This window comes from Xenopus laevis, chromosome 4S, assembly GCF_017654675.1.
Source record: "Xenopus laevis strain J_2021 chromosome 4S, Xenopus_laevis_v10.1, whole genome shotgun sequence".
In the NCBI taxonomy this organism is placed as follows: domain Eukaryota; kingdom Metazoa; phylum Chordata; class Amphibia; order Anura; family Pipidae; genus Xenopus; species Xenopus laevis.
In genome coordinates, this window is record NC_054378.1 from 86154334 (window position 1) to 86174105 (window position 19772).

Sequence of the window (19772 nt, forward strand, 5' to 3'; positions counted from 1 at the left end):
GGGAGGTGTCAGGAGGCAGTTTATGGCAATTTCAGCCATCTGAAAAGCAATCCCTTGTTCCATTATCTTTATGTCTTATTTCATGTAAAGGATGAAAATAGCTTTTACATCAGTTAAAATTAAATTTTTCTAGGTGTTGCTGATCCTTTAACCCATAGCTAGGGTACTGTCCAGATAGGACAAACCAGTATATAATATTGTTGATGGTGAGCTAGCCATATGTGATTGTTTTTGACTTGGATTTTAGTATAAAATACACCTGAAAGTTCCTATTAGCTGTAACCATGCATGGGAAATGTACATCCTAGTTCTGACCCATATTCTCTGTTGGCATTTAAGGAGATCTGAAAGCAGATATGAAAGTGACCTGCTGCACAAACTTGAGCATAAATCATATTCTCATGAAACCAAATTCATTTCCCACCTTGACTGTTTTGCAAGTGGAGTTTCCCAGTTCTTAGAAAAATAAGCAGTTCTTGAGAAGGCATTTAGAATTAAAAACAAATGACAGATGCCCTTTAATAGTGGTGCACGTGTCCTTTTTATATATATTTATATATTTATGTTATATTATATATAACTGTGTTTTTTTCCATCATGTCCAGCATGGTTTGTTTAAAGTTAAACTTTACAATCATGTGTTTAGTTAATTTTACCCCTGCCTGCGCTAGGGTGATCTGAGTTTAATTTATCTTGTGATGCCCTGGAATTAGTATTAACAAAAAATGATTTTGAATTTTTGGAGCAGTACTATGTCCAACAGGTAGGGTGTGCCACGGGAGCCAACGAGGCACCTATATACACAAATACCTTTATATATGATTTTGAATGCAAATATATTTTGAACATCAACGGGAACAAGTATATTTTATATTATTGACGCTATATTGATGACGTCTTTCTACTTTGGGATGGTACTGCTGCCAAATTTGAATCAATGGTGCAGGAATTGAATAGAATACATAATATGATTAAGTTTACTTGTAAAAATTCCAGACTATGAGTTCGCATTTTTCCATGTCAATGTGAAAAAAACTCGAGGCTTTGTGAAGAGTGCATATAGCGTGTCAGACAAATTTAGGATGTGACATCTATTATGAAACTACTGATTCCAAGAATTAAATATTATTGGAATTTGCTATTCATTATGCCAGACATGTTTAAAGCAGAATGAAACCACTTTACACAACCTCAGCCCCCATGCAGAGACTTCCCTTCCCCCTCCCAAATGCCCCAGCAAAGAGGTTTTGCTTTCCTTTTAAAATGTCTGGCACAATTTCTTTAAACTTTATCAGCTGAAATGTAAAGCAAATTCCAAGAATTTCTAAATCTTAGAAGGCAGCAGTTTCATAATAGTACAGCTGATAAAAGTAATGGATATGATTAACCTGCACCTGCCTTCGGAGGATTCCATAAGTGCAAAATACACAAACTGCAACATTTTCCAAGGGTAAGAAAGCAGCACATTTTCAAAGAGGAGATTGATATACTTAGGGGCCCATTTACTTAGCTCGAGTGAAGGAATAGAATAAAAAAACTTCGAATTTCGAATGTTTTTTTTGGCTACTTCGACCATCGAATTGGCTACTTCGACCTTCGACTACGAATCGAACGATTCGAACTAAAAATCTTTAAAGTACTGTCTCTTTAAAAAAAACTTCGACCCCCTAGTTCGCCACCTAAAACCTAACGAAGTCAATGTTAGCCTATGGGGAAGGAATGTTTTTTGGTCGAAGAAAAAATCGTTTGATCGATGGATTGAAATCCTTTGAATCGAACGATTCGAAGGATTTAATCGCTCTATCGAACTATTTGCACTAAATCCTTCGACTTCGATATTCGAAGTAGAAGGATTTACATTCGGCAGTCGAATATCGAGGGTTAATTAACCCTCGATATTTGACCCTATGTAAATCTGCCCCCTAATGTATATATACTTAATAAGTATACAGAAATAAGTATCTCTACATTTTCTTTTCAAATGTGCTGCATTATTGGTTGCTCTGCGTTACTGCTCCCGGGCCAACTTCTGATCTAAAGATAATAGAAATAAAAACTGAATTAAGTGCTTGTGAAGTTTAACGGTACAGTATAGCATCAATTTTTTTTTAGGAAATATAACAAAAGTGATGTAAAGCTAATAGTGGCTAACTAAGATGCTAACCTCAATAACCCTTCAGAACTTTTTCCAAACATTTAGAGGTTAATTTACGAGGGCTCAGTAACATTCTGCTGAAAGTATATCCTGCCTTTCAGATTCCACAACTTACTTTCTGTGCTTGAACAATTTTGGCATTAGGATCCAGGATAGTGATAGTGCTCATATGCTTACAAATCCCAGTGCTTGTAACAAATCTGATTTGTTACACGTTTCAGTGCTAGTGCTGTTGTCCTCTCTATCACGGCCGCCATCAGGTGGGCATAGGGTTGACTGTTGTCCTGGTTGATTTCGGGTTCTAAGAGGGGTCTGGATGTGCTGCAGAAGAAGCTCCGGAAAAGAACAAAGAAAACCGCTCAGGAAAAGAATGAATATGACCACTTGCAGAGGAGGATGAAAACAAATTTTAAAGCTAAATTCCATTGAACACACCACTGTTCTTTATTTATTTATTTTTTTAACCCCTGGCCACCAAAGTATTTTTTAACTTGTGTGTTTAGGGGGCCCTGGCCACCGATGTTTTTTAACTTGTGTGTGTGTGTGGGGGGGGGGTTGGATATACACCAATATTGTTTTTTTAACTTGAAGAGGGACCCCTGGCCACGAGTGTTTTTTGAATGTCTAGGGGGCCCTGGCACCATTTTTTTTAACTTTTATGGGCCCTGGCCACCACTGTTTTTTAACCTTTTGGTGGGGGGGTTGGCCAATTTTTTTTAACTCATATGGTGGGGCACTGGCCACCAATTTTTTAAAAACCTGTACGGGAGGGGCTCTGCAGAGGGTGGGCCGAGAACATTTTGAAGTACGGAGCCCTGTGATTTCTGATGGCAGTCCTTTTCTCCATATATGACTAGCTTCTCCTCCAAATCTTTCAGTATCGAGTACTATACTACTATACTCTACTATAGCTGTAATGGCTGTTTTGCTGTATCTCAACACTTTCAACATCCAACTTGCTCCTTAAATAGGAAATTTTAGGAACATTCACTAGAATTTTTAACGTCAGTCCTTTGCTTACCCCAGAACTTTCACGGTCTACTCTTTCCCACTATGCACAAACAGGATGTACAACATGGTCATTGCTTGTGTATAAACTATAGCAAAAGGGAACGCTGTGCTCACCACTAAACAATTTTTATATTTGTAGCTCCCAATATTTCATCTTCTTTCAGGTGATCCTCGTGGTGTCCACTTAAAATGACAAAAAAGGCCAAAGAGCTTGGGAAAGCAACTTGCATTTGTAACTTAGTACCTATAGCAGTGCCTAAATAAATACTAAAATTCTTAATGAATGAGTTGAAAATGAGTGTAGGACTGGCCAGACCAGGAATGATTTTGACCTAGTTGGCCAGCTTGAATATATAGAAATATATGGATAAACAACCCCCAGTTTTGTTTAGATAGAAGGTCATTTTTAGCAACTTCATGTAAAAATGTCTAAATGTTCTATATATATTGATAACGAGGACCTCATCTTGTCTGTCTCTTCTTATCTCTGTATGGATTTTGTGGTGAGCATAACTCTATGTCAGTATTTTGGTCTGGGTTATGACCCTTCTTTCAAGAAAAGAGAGATAAAAAAAGTGGATTATAAACATTTGGAACCTGAGCAGGAACATGATTCTTGGAGTCTGAGTGTGAGCTAGCTTGGGAATAATATATGTTATACAGGCTCTATTTACCTCTTCATTCTGTTCCTATTCTGTTTTGAGAGACAGGAAATGTTATTTCTCAGGACTCATATATGTATGACACACCAACGAAGACAAAAGCAGTTATTTTTGACAGGTTGGAACTTCTTTGCCCGGTAGTTCATGACCTCCTTTCGTTGCTTATCTTTTCCTACATTTTCTCTATGTTTATTCATTTTTATGATAGTGTTAGTTCCATCTACAGTATAAGAAGGAACGTCATATGCAGCCCATTCAAAACAAATATGCTTTTATAAAGTACTTCTTGTTTATAAACTTAATCTCTTGGTGTAATGCTATTTTGCAGAGGGTCCAGATGAAGAAGAGACATGGTAAATGCTCTGGCTGGGTAGGTGGAGGCACCATTCAACCAGTTCCTGAATATCTTTAAAAATATGCACAACGCTATTGTGTCTAAAGAATCAGGGCACAAGTTACTCTTACTCTGAACAAGGAAATATAAAATATAAGGATATTAAATATAAAATATGAGGATATTATTAGTCATCAAGGAGTACCATATAAAAGCACCTGGTTTAAGGCCGAGTGCTTCCATAAAGGTCATAAAACTCTGAGTACATTATTTGTTATAATACACACGTATCAGTGAGTGATCTGGAAGAAAAATGCACCCTCAAGCCTGTGGTTCATGCCAAACAGTTGCAGAAAATTCAGATAAGTTTCTGAAGTCACTTGCATTGTCTGTAGTCAATGGTTTGGCTTGCTTCTGAACAGGTTTTCAATAAAAGAAAATGTATTTTTTTCCCTTCAAGCAGGTTTTTGCAAAAATAAAAAACCTTGCCAGGTTTTAGGTGGAACCCGAGGCTCAAGGGTTTATAAATCTTCCCCCAAGTGTTTGCATTTTACAATTTGTTAAAAGGAAACTATACATGATTCATAGGATGTAATTAGATTTCCTTTGTTTTCATTTAAATAGGCAGTGGAGTATTTATACTAAAAAATCCCTCTGAGTATATTGTCATTGGTAAATGAGTTGTAAATGCCATCACACCCTGAAAAAACTTAAGCACAGCATTGCTGTTTGTATAGGACTACTAGAATCTTACAAATATAGCTTTGCCTTATATTTTTTATTATTATTAATAATAATAATAATAAATTAACCTTGTTGGCTTGAGTTTCACAGTCAAAATATCTAGTTCAGAATGCATTATTGGGCTTCATGTTGGCTCAATGGTAAGCACAGCTTCTTTTTGTGGCTTCAATTTTGATTCTGACCAGGGAATTATCTGGGCTCTTCTCCTAATCTACTGCAAGCGAGATAGTGATGTATACTTGTCAATCCAGAGGTCATCAGCAATACTGCTGGGGGAAAAAATAGGGATGCACCGAATCCACTTTTGGATTCGGCCAAACCCCTGAATCCTTCACGAAAGATTTGGCCAAATACCGAACCGAATCCGAGCCCTAATTTGCATATGCAAATTAGGGGTGGGAAGTGGAAAAATTTTTTTACTTCCTTGTTTTCTGACAAAAAGACACGCAATTTCCCTCCCCGCCCCTAATTTGCATAGGATTCGTATTTGAATCCTACTGAAAAATGCAGAATCTCAAACCGAATCCTGGATTCGGTGCATCCCTAGAAAAAAGTGGAAATTAGTCTGCCTTTCTGTATCCAAAGCAAATTTTTAAGAGAAAGTTTTTAGAAAGCATATTGTAATACTGATTATTTGCAATAAATTGCTATTACTTTGCCTTAGAGCTGCTTGCTTCATAACTCTTAATTTCCCTAAAATAAAGATATCCAAGCACAGGGATGATATTTAAAGTACAAATTCTAAATATCTTAAATCTTTGGCAAACCTAGAGATATTTTCTATATAAGCTATGAAAATATGTGGATAAAAGATTTTCCTAAGAACTACTGGCACAGGAGATAGACTGCTGTTTCCCTCAATGTTGTGTTTGGCTCATGCCCCCTCCTCTCCTGGGTCAAACATGCTGAGCTAAACACTGAGCCCTATAGCTTGTCTACAACATAACAAGGATGATAAAGCCCTCTGTAAATTCATTTGATTACTGGCAGGAGCTGGGAAATTCCACCATGAAATATCTGAACAGATGTTAAGGAAACAAATTAATATCTTCTGTTCTGCTAAGTCAGTTTATGTTCACGTCAGCCAGTAACAATAGGCCTTTTCCTGGAATGTAAACAGTGTTCCTACTTCTGTTTATTATTAAGAGCCCAGGGTTATTCTAAAATATGTATAACAAATGGAAAATGATAAATTTGAGTGAAACCCGCCATAGGGCTCATTTATGAATTCGAGCAAATACACAACATAGTAGGAAAACAGTACCAAATGGTCAGAATTTTAATTTTATTATAATGCCTGCAATAGACTAATGACTATTAGCTAATCACATAATGATACTGTAGATTACTAACCCGGGTACAACTTTGGGACCTCTTATCCAAAATGGTAGGAACCTGGCGTTTTCTGGATAAGGGGTCTTTATGTAATTTGGACTAACCCTTTAAGTGTCTCAAATTGTAGAATCTACGGATATCTGTGGATAAAGGGACTGAAGTACCACAGATCGTAGAGTCTACAATCTGCAGCACTTCTATATTGGGGAGTGGAGGAACAGCTTGTAAAGCCACTTGCTCCATCTCCGCTTGTTCCCCAGTCCCTAGAAAATTAGCATCAGGGGCGTAACTATAGAGGAAGCAGACCCTGCGGTTGCAGGGGGGCCCAGGAGTGTAGGGGGCCCCAGTGAGACCCTAATTAATTAGCAATTTTAATATATCTTGGTAAAATAGGCCAACTTATAAATATTTTGGGGCCCTAAATTGAATTTGCTATGGGGCCCAGTAACAACTAGTTAAGCCACTGATTAGCATAGTGGGGGAACGAGTAACCCCTGGGATGTGATCATCCAGGAGCCCCGAGGCAGCAGCAGGCAAGTGGAATCTACTGTTGCACAATATTTCTGGACCCCCAGCGCTGCCCCCAACCAGATCCTGGGCGAGGACTGCTTCCTCCTCTTCGTCTGACCCCCTCCAGCCTCTGGAGATGGATTTTCAGCCTCTGAAAATCAGTATTACACACACAAACAAAACACACTTATTCAGGGCCACCATCAGGGGGGGACATGGGGGACAAGTGAAAGAGCCGGGCCCCCCTTGAGAGCACCGAAGCTTTGCGGCCATTTTCAAAGTCCCGAACAGCCAAAATGCGAAAGTGCCGAACATCCGAAGTCCTGAAGCGGTGAAAAGACACAAAGCCACGAAAATAGTCGAAGCCACAGCCCTGAAGTGACGAAAAGACCAAAAGTCACGAAAACAGCCAAAATTGAAGTCATGAATCGGCAAAAAGACCCAAAGTCAGAAAACAGCCGAAATTAAAGTCCTGAATCGGCAAAAAGACCCAAAGTCAGAAAACAGCCGAAATTAAAGTCCTGAATCGGCGAAAAGACCCGAAGTCACGAAAACAGCCAAAATTGAAGTCCTGAAGCAGCGAAAAAACCCAAAGTCACGAATGGAGGCAAAGTTGAAGTCAATTCTACTGAACACCAATTTGTGGGGTTTTTTTTAATCCCCTGGCCACCAATGTATTATTTTAATATTCAATAGGCCCCTGCCACCAATGTTTTCTAAAAGAATATTCTTTGGCCCCTTTTTTTTTTTTTAACATGTAAGGGGGGCCCTGGCGCCAATGTTTTTTAAAAAAATATTCTTTGGGGCCCAATTTTTTTTAACTTGTAAGGGGGGCCCTGGCACCAATGCTTTTTAAAAAAAACTTTTATGGGGGCCCTGGTGCCAATTTTTTTTTATTTTAACTTATAAGGGGGCCCTGACCATCAATAGCTTTTTATAACTTGTGTGGGGGGGGTTACTTTTTTTAGTGCTGATGCCAGTGTCGTCTTTTAACTGTGATGTGGAGTGGGTGGGATCTGGGGTGGGGCTTGGGCGCCAGGGTGGGCAGAGCCAAGGGGGCAAGGGGCCCCAAAAATTTTGTTGTACGGGACCCTGTGATTTCTAATACGACGATATCTCCGCTCAGAATCAACCTAAACGCTTATACAGTCTCTTATCCCACCTTGATTACTGCAACCTCCTCACAGGTATCCCAACAAGTCACCTTTCACAACTCCAGTCTGTTCTAAATGCAGCTGCCAGACTCATTCATCTATCTCACCGCTCAACATCAGCTGCATCCCTATACATGTCCCTTCACTGGTTCCCAACCTAAAGAATCAAATTCAAGCTACTCATACTTATATTCAAGGCCTTTAAAAATGAAGCCCCTTCCTATATTTCATCCATGATCTCAAAATACACTCCTTTACAAAACCTTCGCTTCTGATCTTCGCCTCGCTTCTCCTCTCATCACTTCTGTCCATTCTCGTCTACAACCAGTGAAAAAATCCAGTAGCACTCTGGTAGTATTGCAAAAATCTTCAGTGATTTATTAGCCCATATACAAACACACAAAGGGCAACGTTTCGGGCCCTACTGGACCCTTTATCAAGCCTAGGGCCCGAAATGTTGCCCTTTTGTGTGTTTGTATATGGGCTAATAAATCACTGAAGATTTTTGCAACACTACCAGATTGCTACTGGATTTTTTCACTGGATGTAGAAGTTGACCCAGCTAGCAGGCAAGGGTCTTCCGGTCTAGCACCTGGAACGTGCACAGGTGGATGCAAGAGGGTAGAGCACTCCTAATTATTGCTATTGACCATTCCCATCTACAAGACTTCTCTCGGGCTTCTGCTTTTCTCTGGAACTCTCTACCTCGAGCTGTCAGACTTTCTCCTTCTTTCCAAACTTTCAAATGTTAATTAAAGACCCACCTGTTTAGGGAAGCTTATTCAATGTACCTTAATTAATCAGTCACTGCTGTATCATAAATTATAAATTTGTTTCTAAAATCCTTTTGTCTCATGTGTACCCTAACCTGTTGTGAGTAGGGCCCTGTACTCTGTAAATTCTTGTTATTCCTCATTTGTTCCCTGTTCATTATAAACTAAGGCAAAGCACTGCATAAGTTGTCGGTGCTATATAAATAAATAAATAAATACATAGTTACATCGGGTTGAAAAAAGACAAAGTCCATCAAGTTCAACCACTCCAAATAAAAACCCAGCATCCATACACACACCCCTCCCTATTTTTAATTAAATTCTATATACCCATACCTATACTAACTATAGAGCTTAGTATCACAATAGCCTTTGATATTATGTCTGTCCAAAAAATCATCCAAGCCATTCTTATAGGCATTAATGATGATGATGATATTACCCCCTCTCCAGTTTGATGTCACTCTTGTTATACCCCAAAATTTTAAACCCAAGATTTTTATTGTGTACCTGTTTAAATTTCTAGAAACGTTTCTTGCCCACATGTTCATTGATTCTTGTTCTTAATTCCCTATTGTTTTTCCTATATATTTAGCCCACTACAATCAATATATAACATTCTTTGTAGTACACTTATACGGTGACTCTTGTTTCTCTACCTGTGGGTTTCTCTCTATCATGTTACTATTTTAATCTCAGCTTTCAAATTTTTCAGCATCCACAAATAGATTACAATTACTCATCCTATTGGTTGATGCAAACATTAAACCTCTACTAATTACTCCATTTTCTTTTGAAGATAGGGTTTTAGTACTTAAATGAAAAATCCCAGATATATCCTTATTCAAACTTCCCTCCCACCTGTGTTCCCATCTGTTTGATAACGGCTTATGTGTCTGATCCAAATTGTGCTCCGTTCTTGTATTTGCTCAATGTGTGTCCCTCTTTGGTGATGTGCCCTTTTTTGTTGTGACCGGGATAGAGAATAAGTGTGAATGGATTGCTTGTTCCAAGATCTTTGATACTGATTCGGAAAATCAAAATTATAATGTGCTAATTAATCTTCCCCCTTTTGCACCTTAAGTAAGACTTATAAATATGCTGTTAAAAGGAGAGATTTTAGATCTAATTTAACAAGTAAAGAGTATAAAATAAAACAATGTATTAATGTACTACAAAGAATTATATATTATATATTACTTGGAGTGCCCTTGTTGGCTACAATATATAGGAAAAACAATTAGGGAATTAAGAACAATAATCAATGAACATATGGGCAAGATTTTAAAGGGTGATGACAATCACAGTGTTTCTAGACATTTTAAACAGGTACACAATAAAAATCCACAGGGTTTGACATTTTGGGGTATAACAACAGTAACATCAAACTCGAGAGGGACATGAAAAAGAATACCCTAAAGAAAGAAAGAAATCAATGGATATTTAATATGCAAACAATATATCCAAAAGTTTAAACATAGACATAAATCTAAGGGCATTCCTATAAGGAGTATAAGTTTTATTGTAAACCTTTATATGTGCTTTGAAACACCCCTTTTTTTTTAAAATTTTTACCTCTTTTTAAACTCTAATTTTTCACATAAAGAGATTTTAGGATTTTTAATATGCATATATTTATTGTGTGTAACCCTATTTAAGTATGTATTTATGCAAATATGTATTTAATATATGTGTGAAATTGTAGTATGGATTATGCATGGAATGTAATGTATGATTTTGCTTCTGTCAAGCTACCCCCACAATTACTGTGGATATCTGTACCTAAACATTAAGAGATAGAAAATTAAAATGGATAATCATGGCAATTTGTTACAATAAGGAAGTTAGTGTATTTAGAGCTCAAAATCTTGTTCCAGAGGTGGAGATGCACATAAACAGGCAGATTTAGAAAGTTCAAGTTCTCCAGGAAAAAAAAAACAATAGTTTTCCTAGGTAAACTAAAAAGTGAGAGAGCACAAAATATTCAAAAACTGTCTAGAGTGCAAACGAAATGCAAAATTCTGCTGGCACTTAAATGGTTAATTATATCTTAGTTGGGTTTAAGTACAAGTTACTGTCTTTTTATTACTGGGAAAAATAAAATAATTTTTTAAAAATGTTAATTTTTTTTTTTTTTAAATGGAGTCTATGGAAAATGGCCTTCTTGTAATTCAGAGCACATAATTGTACATCCTGATGAAGGGAGGTTGTACCCTCCGAAACGTTGATGTTGGTGATATAAAACAATAATAAAAAAAGGGGAAACTTTCCCCACTGCAGAAATGTGTGTGTGTTCGGATCCGTGAACAAAAAAACAAAAGGAAATACACATTTGTGTCATGATTGAACTAAACAGGAACTGACTTAGGAAAGTTATTCTTGCTGACTTTCCTTTGTTGACAGGGTCAAATAGTTTGCATTTTGGTTTAATTAATTGCCCTACAAGGGAAAGTCTATAATTTTCTCACACTTTCATACAATGAAAAAATAATGCTGCTGCAACTCTCTTCCCCTCCAAAGAACATGTTGACTATAATATTTCAAATGTATTTGGGAAGGGGGTAGCATACAACATAAGCCAAGCAGAAGTGCCAGCAAGAGGATCCTTGATCGTGTAATGTTGGTGGGTGATCATAATGCAGACATATTAGCCTTCAGAGACAGCTCTATGCTACTGTGCCATCAAGATTTAAGTAATTGCATAACAAGTAAATTTCTTTGATCCTGACTTGGAGATATTTGCCCTCAGCCAGAGCTGTGGTGTTGCACGGACCAGTGTAGGAAGGCCTGTATATTCATATGGGGAGCATCATGGAGGCATCTTTTGAAAAAGTTTGGGAGCCCCTCTTAATTGTTTTGAGTTTTGTTTATCATTGACTGAACTTTTAAAGTAGCAACTTCCTTTTAATATATAACATGACTTATGGAAACAGTAGTATTTCAGCAGTGACAAAGTTTATTGTATTAACAGAAAATATGCAATATGCATCATAACAAAATTAGACAGGTGCATAAATTTGGACACCCCAACTGAGATATTACATCAATACTTAGTTGAGCCTCCATTTGCAAATGTAACAGCCTCTAGACGCCTCCTATAGCCTTTGATGAGTCTCTGGATTCTGGATGGCGGTATTTTTGATCATTCGTCCATACAAAATTCTCCAGTTCAGTTAAATTTGATGGCTGCCGAGCATGGACTATCACCCCATAGATTTTCCATGATATTCAAGTTGGGGGACTGTGATGTCCATTCCAAAATATTATACTTCTCCCTCTGCATAAATGCCTTTGTAGATTTCCAAGTGTGTTTAGGGTCATTGTCTTGTTGGAATATCAAACCCCTGAGTAACTCAACTTTGTGACTGATGCTTGAACATTATCCTGAAGAATTTGTTGATATTGGGTTGAATTCATTTGACCCTCGACTTTAACAAGGGCCCCAGTTCCTGAACTAGTCACACAGCCCCAAAGCATGATGGAACCTCCACAATGGGACAGTAGGTAGCAGGTGTTTTTCTTGGAATGCGGTGTTCTTCTTCCCCCATGTAAAGCACTTTTTGTAATGACCAGATAACTCAATTTTGTCTCATCAGTCCAAAGCACTTTGTTCCAAAATGACTGTGGCTTGTCTAAATGAGCTTTGCATACAACAAGCGACTGTTTGTGACGTAAGTGGAGAAAGGGCTTCCTTCTCATCACCCTGCCATACAGATGTTCTTTGTGCAAATTGCACTGAATTGTAGAACGATGTACAGATACACCATCTGCAGCAAGATGTTCTTGCAGGTCTTTGGAGGTGATCTTTGGGTTGTCTGTAACCATTCACAATTCTCAGCATATGCCGCTCATTTATTTTTCTTGGCCTGCCAGACCTGGGTTTTACAGCAACTGTGCCTGTGACCTTCCATTTCCTCATTACATTCCTTACAGAGTTGCTTTGAGGATCCCATGCTGTCACTCTTCAGAGGAGAGTCAAACAGAAGCACAACTTGCAATTGGCCACCTTAAATACCTTTTCTCATGATTGGACACACCTGCCTATGAAGTTCAAGGCTCAACAAGCTAATCCAACCAATTTGGTGTTGGCAGTAATCAGTAATAGCAGTTACATGCATTAAAATTAGCAACATTACAATGGTACCCACATTTTTGCACAGCCAGTTTTTCACATTAGATTTAATTTTATACAACTGAATTCTGCTTTACTAAAAATCTTTGTTCAGAGAATACCCCAGTACATACCACTGTTATCTTTTTTTTGTTGAAAGTGGAGTAAATTATTATGCAGACAGAGGGGTTCTCAAAGTTTTTTTATGTGACTGTAAATGTATTTGTGATAAACAGATTATTTGAATCGCTGTTTGTTATACTTTTATGGCATCTATTCCTCTGAGCAGGGACTGATGTGGGTGATGCATAAACTCTACAAAAAATGCTACAGAATGAACAAAGATTAATTAGCATTTCTTAAAAGTATTGCTTTAAAACACTACACAGATGGGCAGATTTATTAAAGGTTGAATTTAAAATGTATTTGAATTTTTTTTTTACTCTAATAAATTAAAATATACTCACCACTCGAATGGTAGGTTATTTAAGAAAAAATGTGACCGTCTAATATTCAATCGAATAGTCCCGACCCGAAAAATCGAATTTGAATCGAGTTTTCCCTTGGGAAAAAAACAAATGTCAGAAAGGCAATTAACATATTCAAATGGTTCAACAGACCTCTGCCATTGACTTGTACATGAACTCGACAGGTTTTAGGTGGCAAATATTCTAATTAGAACGTTTTCCATGGTCGAGGTTAATAAATCTCACATTCAAATTTGCATTCACATTGGGGGATTAAAATTTGAATGTGTGCATTTTCGACTCTTAATAAACCTGCCCCTTCATGTAGATCAGTGCTAGTATATTGTAGAATGGGTCTGGCATAACTAGATACACTTTGACTAATGCTACCAAAGACTAATTAAACTTTTTGTCTAAAAGCTATAATAAAAAAAATACATTTACTTTATAAGGTAAATGGCTCATGTAGCACTTGAGATTGAGGGTGCCACTGGATGCAAATAGGCAGAAAATACTTTTACATTTGTAAGCAAGAGGAAAACTGTTTTTGCTGGGAAAACAGTGCTTCTACCAATTCACTTAAGAAATGACGCACACTCCACGGACACCCAGGCACTGGTAAAAGTAGCTTTATTGTTCAGACATCTTTCCTAATGCATTTCATGTGATCCCACGTGTAATCACTATGATTACGTGTGGGATCACACAAAACGCATTAGGACAGATGTCTGCACAATAAAGCTACTTTTAATTATACTGTTGACTGGGTGTCCGTGGAGTGCGCGACATTTAAGTGAATTGGTTGGAGTCTCCCCTTGCTGCGTGTTCGGGGTGCTGCACCCTGAAAAGAGACGTCGAATGCATAGCATAAAGCTTTAATCGAAGGGGCATATGCACCCGAACCCACAGAACAATTTGGTGAGCTCATTGTAAACTCATTTAATACTTGTTGGGTTCGAGCCTATCCAATTGGGTATGTATTTTAAAACAGTACTTCTAAACATGGTACAGTACTCCAGGAGTTGTATCATCAGCAATGTGTGAGTAATACAAGCAGGAAGTGGAGCATTTTTTTCCCCAGTTCTAAGAACAAATGATTTTATGTACTAGAAAAGCTACAGTTCCAGCACACCTCAGATGGAACATTGTAGTGGAGGTATTTAATGCAACCATCTCTTTACTTTCATTTTCTAACTTATAGACAGATCAAAATTAGGGGCTGGTTGGTTGCTATAGCAAATTAATGACACAATTTAGCCTCTAGGTTAGAAAATTAGCTCCATGTGTTTATGGTTTATAGGAAATCTATACCCCCAAAACGAATACTTGAGCAACAGATTATTTTTATCAAATAAAGTGGCATATTAAAGAATCTTACCAAACTGATAACTAAGTAAATATTGCCCTTTTACACCATTTTGCCTCAGAGATCACCTGACCAGAAATACTACAACTAACTGTAACAGGAAGAAGTGAGGAAGCAAGACACAACTCTGTCTGTTAATTGGCTCACGTGACCTAACATGTTTGGTTTGTTTGTGAGTACAGTGAATCATACAATTCCAGGTGACGGCCCTTATATTTTTACAATGGCAATTTTCTATTTATGATTACCCAATGGCACATACTACTAAAAAAGAATATTATTTTGAAAATGGTTTATTTACATGAAGCAGGGTTTTACATGATGTTGTTTGCAACATATTTTCATAGAGACCTACATTGTTTGGGGGAGGGGGTATAGTTTTCCTTTGACATATGGGGTACAGGTGCACATATCTCCAGATGACATACTGCTTGTGCTACTTGTTATTTTAGTAAGCATACTTCATATGATCACTTATCAAGTTCAAACTTCAGGAGGGCATATTTATTATGATGTATAAAAAAACAGCGGGATAATACACCACTCTTCTCCAGGCTTCTTTGTGTCTTTTCTTAGTGTGATTTCCACCAGGAAGCAATTCCCACACACAGGGCATAAAAAGTAAAACAAAAAATAAATTCCAGAGAAAGAAATGAAACCAGAATTAAAAAAGGACATTTATTTTACACTAACATTAATATTATACAATTTATACATGCTAAAAATTCTCAATGACAAAAATTATTTACAGAACACTTTATAAAAGGTGCAAATGATGGAAAAGACTTGCTTTTTTTGTATCAGTTTTTGCTCATCTAGTATGATCGCTTTCTGCATTTGGGAAAAAAAGTTTCAGAAGGAAATTGATTGGAGAAAATAAAAAGGTCAAGCTGCATTGCACAATTCACAATCCACAAATGAGTTGCACTGCCATACAGTAGAACCGAGAGAAAAAAAAAAGTGTACAAACCGGTAAAACATATTTGAATTGTAAGTCTTACAAAGATTAATTGTAAACATCTTAAAATAGTGAGGGTTATTGCATGAACATACATGTGTTTCTTGAAAGGAGCAACCACTTTCAACAGAGAATGCAATCATTTTATACCTGACACTGGAGTTTGTAGTCACTATGTGTAAATGTAGAATATATGTGCTAGCTGCTTGTAAAATGTAAATCTCAGGGATATAAGTAGGGAAATAGTTGAAATGTATTAGAGGTGTCTCACACAAATGACTAACAAGCACGGGAGAGTTACATTAAGTAGGAGAAATAACAGCCGGCCAGAAAGTAGTTCCATCCTAAAGTGCAGGCACAAGTCACATGACTGGGGCAGCTGGGAAACTGACAATATCTCTAGCCCCATGTCAGATTTCAAAATTGAATATAAAAAAAAAATCAGTTTGCTCTTTTGAGAATTGGATTTCAGTGCAGAAGTCTGTTGGAGCAGCAATATTAACTGATGTGTTTTGAAAAAAACATGTTTTCCCATGACAGAATCTCTTTGTTACATTTTCACCCTCCATTGAATGAACAAGAAGAAAATGAATCCCCTGTTTACAATCACTAAACTTAATGGTAATATGCAACCTTCTGCTTTTATACATTTCCTTCACTCCCAATGCATTGCAATGCACAGATGTCTTGTCGGTGTACTTTTTGTCATCTCTTCCAATGCCATGGAGCATCAAAACTATTTTTTTAATGCCATTACATAACTGAAATACATACACATGAAGACAAACCCACAGACAGCCCTACATTTTATGGTTCAAGCGTTCATAAACATTAATGGAACAATGCGATAATATGCAAATATATCAAACGTTTCTTCATACTTTAGTCTGAAAGTGAGGTGGATATCAAAAGAGCACCAGCAACCTGAGCTTGGATCCAGCAGGTAGGTAACCTGCACAGTTGAGTGCATATTGGGACTTCAGATAAATAACTGTACATTTTGGCATACACAATTAATTGCATTCACAAATATTCCCCTTTAATTCATGAAAATAATTCTCAAGTGTAAAGCATCGAGCCATTTGTTGATGTTCGTTTTGTCTAATGGAAATACGGAGAAGAACAGATATGTATAGCCCTATTTCAGCACCTCTTCTCGAAAATTCTGATTTCCCATTGAAGATGTTTAGTTTCTCAGACAAAATGTATCTTACCCACAAGCATTCCTGGCAGTTGTGAAATGACCTTGAATAATAGCCACAGAAGAAGTCTGTCCAACTGTGAGTCCAAACACCACTGTGGGTCTACAAGAGAATGTTAAGACCCACACTACTCAAAAGCTCCAATCAATGATATCGTAATTTTATTCTAATATTGCCCTCCCCATCTAATATTGCCCTCCCTTCTTTCATATGGTTGGTCAGTAAATAACTGACCAACCATATGAAAGAAGTTGGACAGCACTCACATAATGGATATCATGAGGTGGCATAGCTAGAAATAAGGTAAAGAATACGTTAAAAAAACAGCAATTCCATATACACACACAAACTCACCAACTAGGTTGCCTTTTCTTTGCAGGCTATTTTAAGTGGCAGATAAAGAATTTGCATTTAAATCAATGGTTTGCAAACATTGCATTTTTTAAGAAAAACACTTTGGGGGGGTTAATTATCAAACACCAACATGTTCTCACTTTTTTTCTGATATCGACTCCAACCAAATAACCCCCCCTATTTATTAATACATTTTCAATTTTTTTTCTTGTGCGGAAAAAGTCACGATAAAATCGTTAAAAAAAAAAACCTACCATTTTTCTTAAAAATCGCTCGAAAGCTCGGATTTTTTTCGGAAACCCAGCAAAACTCTTCCAATTGTTAACGGGACATCTGCCATTGACTTTTATATTTTATTGGCAGGCCTGAGTTGGAGTACTTTTTTTTCAATCGGACTTTTAACAGTAACAGACTAATAAATCTTGAAAAAAAATTGTTTTTTTTTCTACGAAAGAAATTGTATTTTATCTCTTTAGAAGTCTGACTAGAAACATATAACGCCCTTGAAGTTTACGGTGACTTTTACAAAACATACATCGTTTTATACATTTTTGCCATGAGATAAGCAATTGTTTCAATTTACAATAATCAGGGGAGAGAAATATGCCCAAAAATGAATATAAAAAATGGCATTTAGAAATTCGGAAAATCCACCAAGCCAGAAGAACTTGCAGGAGTTGTCAGAGGTTAGGACAATCAGCATTTACTGCAGGGGAGCATGTGACTAAAGTGAGAGCTGCATTTAAAAGGAGAAGGAAAGCAACGGAGGCATTTTATTGCCAATAGATTAGCTGCAATAGTGCAAGCTAGAATGCTATATTTATTCTGTAGAATGTTTTACCATACCTGAGTAAACAGCTCTAGAAACTCTCTGTTTGTTTAGGATAGGAGCTGCAGTATCAATGTGGTGTGACATCACTTCCTGCCTGAGTCTCTCCCTGCTCTGGGCTCAGATTACAGTAGAGAAGGGGGGGAGGAGCAAACTGAGCATGCTCTTGCCCAGGGCAATGAGGTTTAAGATGAAAACAGGAAGTCTGATACAGAAGCCCATGTGTACACAATAGAAGGAAAGAAATGCAGTGTTTCTTTTGACAGGGGACTCAGAGCAGCACTACTTTGAGGGTTTACTGGTATATTTAGGTGGACCTTTCTGATAAGGCTTACTTAGTTTTAACCTTTCCTTCTCCTTTAATGAAGTTATTGCAATTTGGTTTGCCACCTTGGGGTTTACACTGCCACAGAAAATAAAACTTTATAAAAAAAAACAGACAATCTTGTATTTAAAGAAATAACACATTAATCAGGCCGTTGTTTTAAAAATAAGAATGGAAAGTACACAGATGGGTAACTTTGTAAAGTCAATGCCAGGCTGCTGGGATATACTAATCACCAGCTTAAGATCTCCTGGTAGAACAATGATATAAACAATATCATATTCTTCCTTTTGGGCATTTTCTGATTTAAGGCAAGTACATGGGTCATGTAAACAAAACACTGTCTATTCCAGAGTGGACGTATAACTTACAAACTTAGAGCAACAGTACCTCGAGTACCTCTCCACGCAGGCAGAGAAAAATCAGTTTGCTTCTACCTACTCAGGGATGGCATCAGCCTGTGTGCACACACACACACACACACACACACACACACACACACACAGGATATTGGTGCAGAAACACAAGGCATAGAAGCAAAACAGCTGTTTTTTCATCTGCAATTATACACATGTGGAGCAACTGTCACATTGTGTACTGACATATTCTGTTCATTCCATATTTGGCCCACAACAACCCCACTGACAAACAATATTATTTCAGAATGGGTATGAGTATCACACTGGCTGGTGTATGCAGCTATTAACTACTCAATCTGCCTCAACAGTCAGGGGTCCAGCCGTCTGGAAGAGAACAAGGGATTCTAAATATTTAGGTAAAAACTGCCCTCCGAGTGTCTCAAAAATGTCTGCAGACTGAGCCCCTTAATGATTAGACCAAGAAACTGGACTTCACCCAGTATGGTTAAGTTAAGCAATGCCATTTAGGTTTTTTGTCCCACACATATACAATTTTTTGCCATTAGAATAAAGTATTATTTGACATTTTAAGGACCCTATAATGCTAAACATATTCCTTCCCAAAACCTCTAAACCTTTTTGTAAGATACTTGTAACCATGAAGATGTCTCTTGTGGTTAATTCATTGCATTTCATTTTCAGGCATTTGCCATCAAATTCATATGTACTATGTCAGGGACATGAAACATGCAACTTCCCAGCTGTTGCCCCTAAAATGCACTTGGCAAATGCCCAATTTGAATTGCATTAATCTGGAATATCACAGAAACCCATGCCTGTAGTAGGTTTTTATAAATAAATGGTGGTCTAAAAGGCATCTTTCATTAAAGGGGAACTCCGGGTTCCAAACCAAAATTTGATAAAGAGGTCCACAGAACGCAGAAACCCCTGATATACCCATCACAGTTATCGGTTTCTTCAAAAAGTATAAATAAATGCCATTTTCTATGCTGAAATCAAGCTGTTTAACAGTTCTTCTCTTTCTGCATCATTTGAAATCCTGGCAGGGAAGGAGGGGCTAAACATTGATGTTACAACTTCTCCACAGCTTACAGACAGCATG